The sequence below is a fragment of the Polistes fuscatus genome, unplaced genomic scaffold, assembly GCF_010416935.1.
Source record: "Polistes fuscatus isolate 324 unplaced genomic scaffold, CU_Pfus_HIC Scaffold1, whole genome shotgun sequence".
NCBI lineage: Eukaryota > Metazoa > Arthropoda > Insecta > Hymenoptera > Vespidae > Polistes > Polistes fuscatus.
In genome coordinates this window covers 1,685,888-1,693,306 of record NW_025112997.1, presented here as the reverse complement: position 1 = coordinate 1,693,306, position 7,419 = coordinate 1,685,888, and the positions used below count along the sequence as shown (strand labels likewise).

At 33.3% G+C, this 7,419-nt stretch overlaps 1 protein-coding gene and 1 long non-coding RNA gene across 2 annotated transcripts in view; one reads left to right on the top strand and one right to left on the bottom strand.

Moving 5' to 3' along the window:
- The window catches only part of LOC122521019 (zinc finger protein 423-like), a 13,855-nt gene extending 10,641 nt beyond the window's left edge, over positions 1–3,214 (bottom strand). The window contains exon 1 of the mRNA XM_043641402.1: positions 2,928–3,214. The gene's annotated coding sequence lies outside the window, so the exon portion shown is untranslated. The remainder of the gene's footprint in view (positions 1–2,927) is intronic.
- Positions 3,215–3,454: 240 nt separating this feature from the next.
- LOC122526370 lies at positions 3,455–4,500 on the top strand. The gene is made up of 2 exons (XR_006306045.1): positions 3,455–3,489; positions 4,395–4,500. It is a non-coding gene; the product is annotated as an uncharacterized LOC122526370 (long non-coding RNA).
- The last annotated feature ends 2,919 nt before the right edge of the window (positions 4,501–7,419 follow it).

Below are 7,419 nucleotides of genomic sequence, written 5' to 3'. Positions count from 1 at the left end.
ATGTCACGAATAAAAAGTGTTACGTGAAATTATTTTCACAGCTGTTCTGCACTAACTTTGTCTCTAATGCATGCATGCATGCATACATGTGTGAGTGTGGTGTACGAGTGCAACTAAATGTGACGATCGAAACTAAATAATCATAACTATTCGTTGTATTAGTATGATTTAGACAGACCCGTGTCTTTCTCACGATTATGAATTATATACTTGTATGTATCATGATTCAGATAAATTTGTTGTTGTTATATATTTTTTGTGTTCTGTGTCTTTTATTTGTGGTATTATTCATATATATATATACGTATTATTTAACATAAGTGAGAATTGTTTATAAATTTTGTAACATCGTTAACGATTATTATTATTTATTTATTTATTTTATCGATGACTATATTTTATATATCATATTTTGATTTTTTCAAGGAAGTAATTTTTGTATGTTAAAGAAAAAAAATAAAAGAAGATCATGATTGGTTAGGTTTTGAATGATTTTATCGCGATATTTGTACATTAATTTTTCATCTCGAAAATGTTTTAATTTATATGGAATAATAAAATACATAAAAGATATAAAAAATAATCTGATAAAATATATAAAAAAATGAACATTTATTAAAAAAAAAAAAAAAAGAAGAAAAATTGGAAGAACGAACTTTAGGCCAATGAAATAATTTTTATTCCTAAAGTAATATAAAAACAAACGCGAAAGGAAGAAAACAAAAGTGTAAAACGAAATTTTGTCGGGGTCGTAGGAAAAGTCGAAATTGAGGAGGAGAAGAAGAACGGGCCGGTTAAAATAAATCTATGTTTGTACGTGTACGTTTACGTGCGTGTGTTTCTATTGGATAGAAAGGAAAAAAAAAGTATGGTTGTATTGGTGCGTGGGAGTGAGTGCGTTTATGTGTGATTTCAGTAGAGGCCTATTGATCGAGCAGCGAACTTCGGTGGTCCGCACACGCGCATAAGTCTTCTCGTAAACAAGACAAATATCATCGCAATAGCAACAGCAGCAGAAGCAGAAGCAGCAGCAGCAGAAGAAGAAGAAGAAGAAGAAACAGCAGAAACAGAAATCAGAAAAAATCCATCCACCTATCCCGAGTCGTTTTGTTTTCTTCCCTTTCCCCCATTCCCCACACCCCACCCCTCCACAAAAAAATTAAGAAAAAAAAATGCACCTCCACACTCGTAGAAATTTTCAATTTGTATTTTTTCGTCTATGATAATTTACTTTACGTTAATTTAATATTTTTTTTTTTTTATGAAAATGGATATCAAATGGAAATTTAAAATTAGATATTAAGATCGGAATTAACAGGAATTTATCACAAATACGTAATCGGTAATTTTATATATTTTACAATGTTTCTTTTTGTATTTTACAATTTTTTTTATTTTATGAAAATAGATATCAAATGAAAATTTAAAATTAGATATTAAGATTGGAATTAAAACAGGAAATTATCACAAATACGTAATCGGTAATTTTATATATTTTAAAATGTATACGAAGAATTGAATTAAATATATATAGTTTTAATTGTATTGTTTAATTATATATCATTTTGAAAAATAATTCTAGTATTATTTTTAACGAACGAAATTTGATTTAATTGAGAACGAAATTGCTTATACGTTAAAACACATTTCTTTCGGCTCGATAAAATCCCATTGATTAAACAATTGTAATATTATTAATATTTTAATTTCATATCTATAAAATATTACAATTTGTAAAACTGAGAGAGTAGACATTTTTATATTAACTTTAATTTAAAAAAATAAAAATATAAATTCTCATTGAACAAAAACAAGAAAATATTCGATACCACGTGATATATAATAATAATAATAATAATAATAATAATATCCTAATAATAATACTAATATAAAAAGGAAAGATTTGACGCGTTAGCTGAACTATTATTCGCATAAAATAATCAACATTGGAAAGGATGATACGATAAAACATTACAAATATACAGTTTAAACGTATTGCAACAGTATCTGCATGTGATCTGAACAATCGGAAACAAAGTGGGGATCACGAGAGTGTATGAAAGTGAATAAAGGAAAGGAATGGAAGGAAAAGGTTGGTCGAAAGGTTGGATCTGCGCAATGCGTGTCGTCAGATGAACCACGTGGAGTATTCGCATGCAAAAGACGTAGGAGTAAACGTGAGTGTAAGGGAGTTTTAGTCGACCCTCAAATGGCTAACAGTACGGTATTGTATCGTTTCGTTCTTATCCTCAAAAGGGACGAGATCACCCGGTTCTGAGAAGAAGAAAAAAAAATACAAAAAATAAAAAGCAAAAACAATAGGTGTTAAATTGAAAACTCGTAAGCACATTTATCGATCTCAGTTTGGAATATTTGACTGAATCGTTCATTCGGTTCTCGGTCATCTAGTGAAACATTTGCAACAATATACTCATCGAAGAATATTTTTAAGAAGCATAAGAAGAAGAAGAAGAGAAGAAGTAACGTGGAAAACTGACGTAAATTAATATTTGTTAATTCATTAATTGTCAATTCAATTCTCATACGATTTCAGTTAAAACGTTGGACAATTGATTAACCAACGGGTTGGTTACGATAATTATTTGTATTATTTGAAAAAGGGTTAAGAAGTATTTTTTTTTCTCGACACAAGAAGAAGAAGAAGAAGAAGAAGAAGTAACGTGGAAAACGGACGTAAATTAATATTTGTTAATTCATTAATGTCAATTCAATTCTCGTACGATTTCAGTGTAAACGTTGGACAATTGATTAACCAACGGGTTGGTTACGATAATTATTTGTATTATTTGAAAAAGGGTTAAGAAGTATTTTTTTTTCTCGATACAAGAAGAAGAAGTTTCGTTTGTTCTATGATAAAGTAAATGTCAAAGAGAAAATAAAAGTAAAACAGAGATAATGGGACTTACCGTGATCACGATCAGCTTAGTCGAGTCCTCCACGTGAATCGGCCCAAGGCAATCGTGGTTGTTTAAGATCGACAATTCGTATGTTATTTTTCTCTTATCCATTTGTCGATCATACGAGATCAAGATCTCGTTTTTTTTATCACGATGACGACGCGAGTATCTACTCCGATGATAACGCGACGGCACTTCTTTACTTTCACTATTTCGCACTGTAGAAAAGAGACCAATACAAAAATTGAAATAATTTTTCTAGGGACCAGGAGGAGAGGTGTGGTGGGGAAGAAATATATTCGAGTGAACAAATTAAAAGAAACAAACGCAAATGGGAAGTAAGACGGAGACAGTGATAAGGAGAAGTCAAATAAATAAATAATTTGAAAAATATTCAAAAGAGAGAGAGAGATAGAAGTATACAAGTATGGTGGTACTCCCAGGTACCACCAATGAGGGTGATAAGAAAAAAAAAGGAAAAGAAAAAGGGGAAGGAAAATTACGGGGACGATGAAGAAGAAGAAGAAGAAGAAGAAGAAGAAGAAGAAGAGGAACGAACGGGACGCCTAAGGTTCGGACTACTCTATTGTTTTGACCATCGTGCCACGATGGCGGCCTACTTGAATGAGAAAGTATCCCCACATGTCCACGGCCATCCGCTAATTCCCCCATACACCCCCGCGTTGATTCAACTCCTCCGTGCACCCCTCCACTAGCTTTCACTCTCCAACCCTCCACTAGCTTTCCACGCTCCAACCCTCTTCCCTCCCTCCCTTCCTTTCCTTTTCCTCCCCTACATCTAAACCTTCTTGTTCTCCGCCACCCATTTCTCTTCTTCTTCTTTCTCGAACTCCCACCAGTCGTCCTACCGCGAAGTCACCCCTTGCGGCGTGCCGACCAACCCTCCCCCAACTCCCAACCCCCACCCCCAACTTCTACCCCAACGTAGTCTTTCAAACTCAGGGATGGATTTCTTCTTTCATTCCCCCTCCCCCCCACCCCTTACCGGGGTTCTTTTATTTTTACGATTGTATTCTTCTTGCTTTATTTCTTCTTCTTCTTCTTTTCGATACGTTCGATTGTATTTGACTATATTATATTTTGTAGTTTTTTAAATCTAATTTTTGGTACCCCCTTTTTTTTTTGTCGATCGTACGATCCTCGTTTCATCGTTTTGAACTAACGAATTAATTTTTATTTCATATCGTGTTTTATTCGAAAGGGTTGGAAAAGTGTAGGGTTCATGAAAGGCTAGATACAATCCTGAGGAAAAGTTCGTCCTTGGTCGAGGTACTTCCTCCTCCTCCTCCTCCTCCTCTTTTTAACCCTCACCGCACCTGCACGCGTGTGTTAAAAAGAAAGACCGAGTATACACACACAAACACACACACACACACACACAGAGAACAGACGGGGAATCCACGCACGCATACACACTCGTTCTCTAAACTACTATCGTTGTCTTTCTTCAACCAGGAGTCTTACGGGCCAGTTTTTTTACCCCAATTCACAGTTTCCCTTTCTATCCTGTGCTTTCTATGGTGAAAGAAAAAGATAAGAAGTAGAAGAAGAAGAAGAAGAAGAAGGTAGTGGAAAATGTAGAAGAAAAAAAGAAAAAAAGATAAGGATAGAAAAGAAAGAAAAAGTGTTCGTCGTCGTCGTCATCGAGAGGGAGAGTTTTAGAAACGGGGAATAGTAGTAGTGGGAGAGAAAAAAGTATTTTTTTTTTTCGTTTCTTTTCCTATCTTCTTTTTTTTTTTTTTAGAAAGAGAAAGGAAGAGAAAAGGAAAGTTTTACTCGATGGTAGTGGGAAGTGAGAGAGAGAAAGGAAGAAAGAAATAAAAAAAACACAGGACGAACACGTACACGTACACGTACACGTTATGAGTGTGTTGGTTTTATATAGAAATTGAGAGGGAGAGTGATAGAAAGAGAGAGAGAGAGAGAGAGAGAAACTCGTTTTAACGTTGAGATAAAGAAAGAAACACAGACGAACGAACGAACGAAAGAAGGAAAAGTGGGTGGTGGTGAAAGTGGGGGGTGGGAGCAGGGGGATTGGTCGAAGGATGAATACACAAGGGGGGTGGTACTTTTACTCTGGTCCTTGGAATTTCGTACCCCCACCATACAAATCGAATGACACCCTCTCCCTTCTTTTCTTTTACTCCCTTCCAACCCCCCCCTCATGTCAAACCCCATATACTCCCTTCTTCCTATCTTTCTTCTTCTTCTATCCGTGTCTCTCTTTCCTTTTTCTTTTTTCTTTTTTTCTTTTTTCATTTCACCCTCCTTCTCTCTTTCTCTGCTCTTCTCTCTCTCTCTTACATTAGTTCAGAATCCAACCTTGCAAACCGCCCCCCTCGCGCTGCAAATTAGTTTAGCCTCATGGACAAGTCCTAGTCGATTCCAGCCTCCTTCAGGACTTTTCTTCCTTCCTTCCTTCCTTCCTTCCTTCCTTCTTTCCTTCCTTTCTTCCTTTCTTTTCTTTTCTTTTCTTTACTTATTTATATTTTTTTATTTTTCTTCTTTTTTCTTTCTCATTTATTTTTTTTCTTTTACCCTTATTTTCTTTTCACCGATAATGACACCACCAATTTTTCGAAGAAAGATATTTAAGTTAAATTGTTGAAATGAAATATTTATATTGTTGTTTATTAATATTGCAAATGGTATTCTCGTTAAATTATTAATAATTTTTTTGTTATTTTTATCTTTCTCATTATTTTTTTTCTTCTACCCTTATTTTCTTTTCACCGGTAATGACACCACCAATTTTGCGAATAAAGATATTTAAGTTAAAATCGTTGAAATGAAATATTTTGTCCCTAGGATTATTATATTGTTGTTTATTAATATTGCAAATGGTATTCTCGTTAAATTATTAATAATTTTTTGTTATTTTTATCTTTCTCATTTATTTTTTTCTTCTACCCTTATTTTCTTTTCACCGATAATGACACCACCAATTCTGCGAAGAAAGATATTTAAGTTAAAATCGTCGAAATTAAATATTTTGTCCCTAGGATTATTATATTGTTGTTTATTAATATTGCAAATGGTATTCTCGTTAAATTATTAATAATTTTTTTGTTATTTTTATCTTTCTCATTTATTTTTTTCTTCTACCCTTATTTTCTTTTCACCGATAATGACACCACCAATTTTGCGAAGAAAGATATTTAAGTTAAAATCGTTGAAATGAAATATTTTGTCCCTAGGATATATTGTTGTTTATTAATATTGCAATGGTATTCTCGTTAAATTATTAATAATAATACGGGAATCATATTTTGGGAATACTTCTTTCTTTCTTTCTTTCTTTTTTGTTTTACAATTTAACTTATTACTTTTATTTGATGGTTTTTTTCTTCCCATAAATTTCTCATAAAATTTCCAATTATTTTTCAAGTGTTCCCTTTTTGACGAGTTAACGAGTAAATTACACGTTTAGTGTAGAAGGTTATATTAATATTTACGCTTTACAGAGTCGAAGGTTAAATTAATATTTACGCGATATCAATTATTTAATGGTAAGATTTCTAATTAGTTCAAGATCTTTCTCGATAATCTAACCCTACACCCTTTCCTCCAAATTTCTTCATTGACCGTCACGTCGAAGTAGAAGAAAAAGAAGAAGAAGAAGAAGAAGAAGAACACGCATGCCTAAAATTTTACAAAAGAAGAAAAAACCACCAATAACACGTTAGAAAATAATTGCATACCAAAATATTTTTCTTCCAACGTTTGATAATTTATTTACTAAAAACAAACAGACGAATAAACACACAAACACACACACACACAGACAAAATTGTGCTTACCTGTTTTGCGTTTTTGTTTTAGAATTTTTTTCTTCCTTTACCTTTTGATTGTTCTTATTCGATAGTTTTGTACCTGAACGTTGCATAATTTAAAGGACAAATTGGGAAAAGACTGACGGGGATCTAAAAGAGTATTAGTAACAGTATAAGTAATAGTAATAGTAATAGTAATAGTAGTAGTAGTATTGGTCAGAACTTGTAAGCGTAGGGCTAGGTAGGGCGTTCCGGTTTGCGGGCACGCACTTGTCACGCGATTCTATGCAGTATTGATAATGATAATGAAAGCGGCGGGTCTGCATCGGCTGCCATTCGTAAATTAATGGCATTATTCGAAGCACTCCGCACGGTTGGGCCCTTATGACGGATAATTTCGAACTAACCTGGTGTGCCCTTCGGAATTGATGATATTCCCTCTCTCTTTTTTTCTAACATTATTTTTATTTTTTTATTTTTTTTTTACCGGTGCTCCTTTTCCCATAACAACAACAACAATAATAACAAAATTAACAAACCGACTTAACGAATAATATGACTATTGTTTATTTATTTTCTTTTTTTTCTTATTTTTTAACTCCACCCCCGTCGTTTAGGATTAATTTTTTGGTGTTTTTTTCTTTTCCTACCCCCCGTATAATTATTTTATTCGGAAATATAATTAAATAAACGTGCTAATAAGAAAC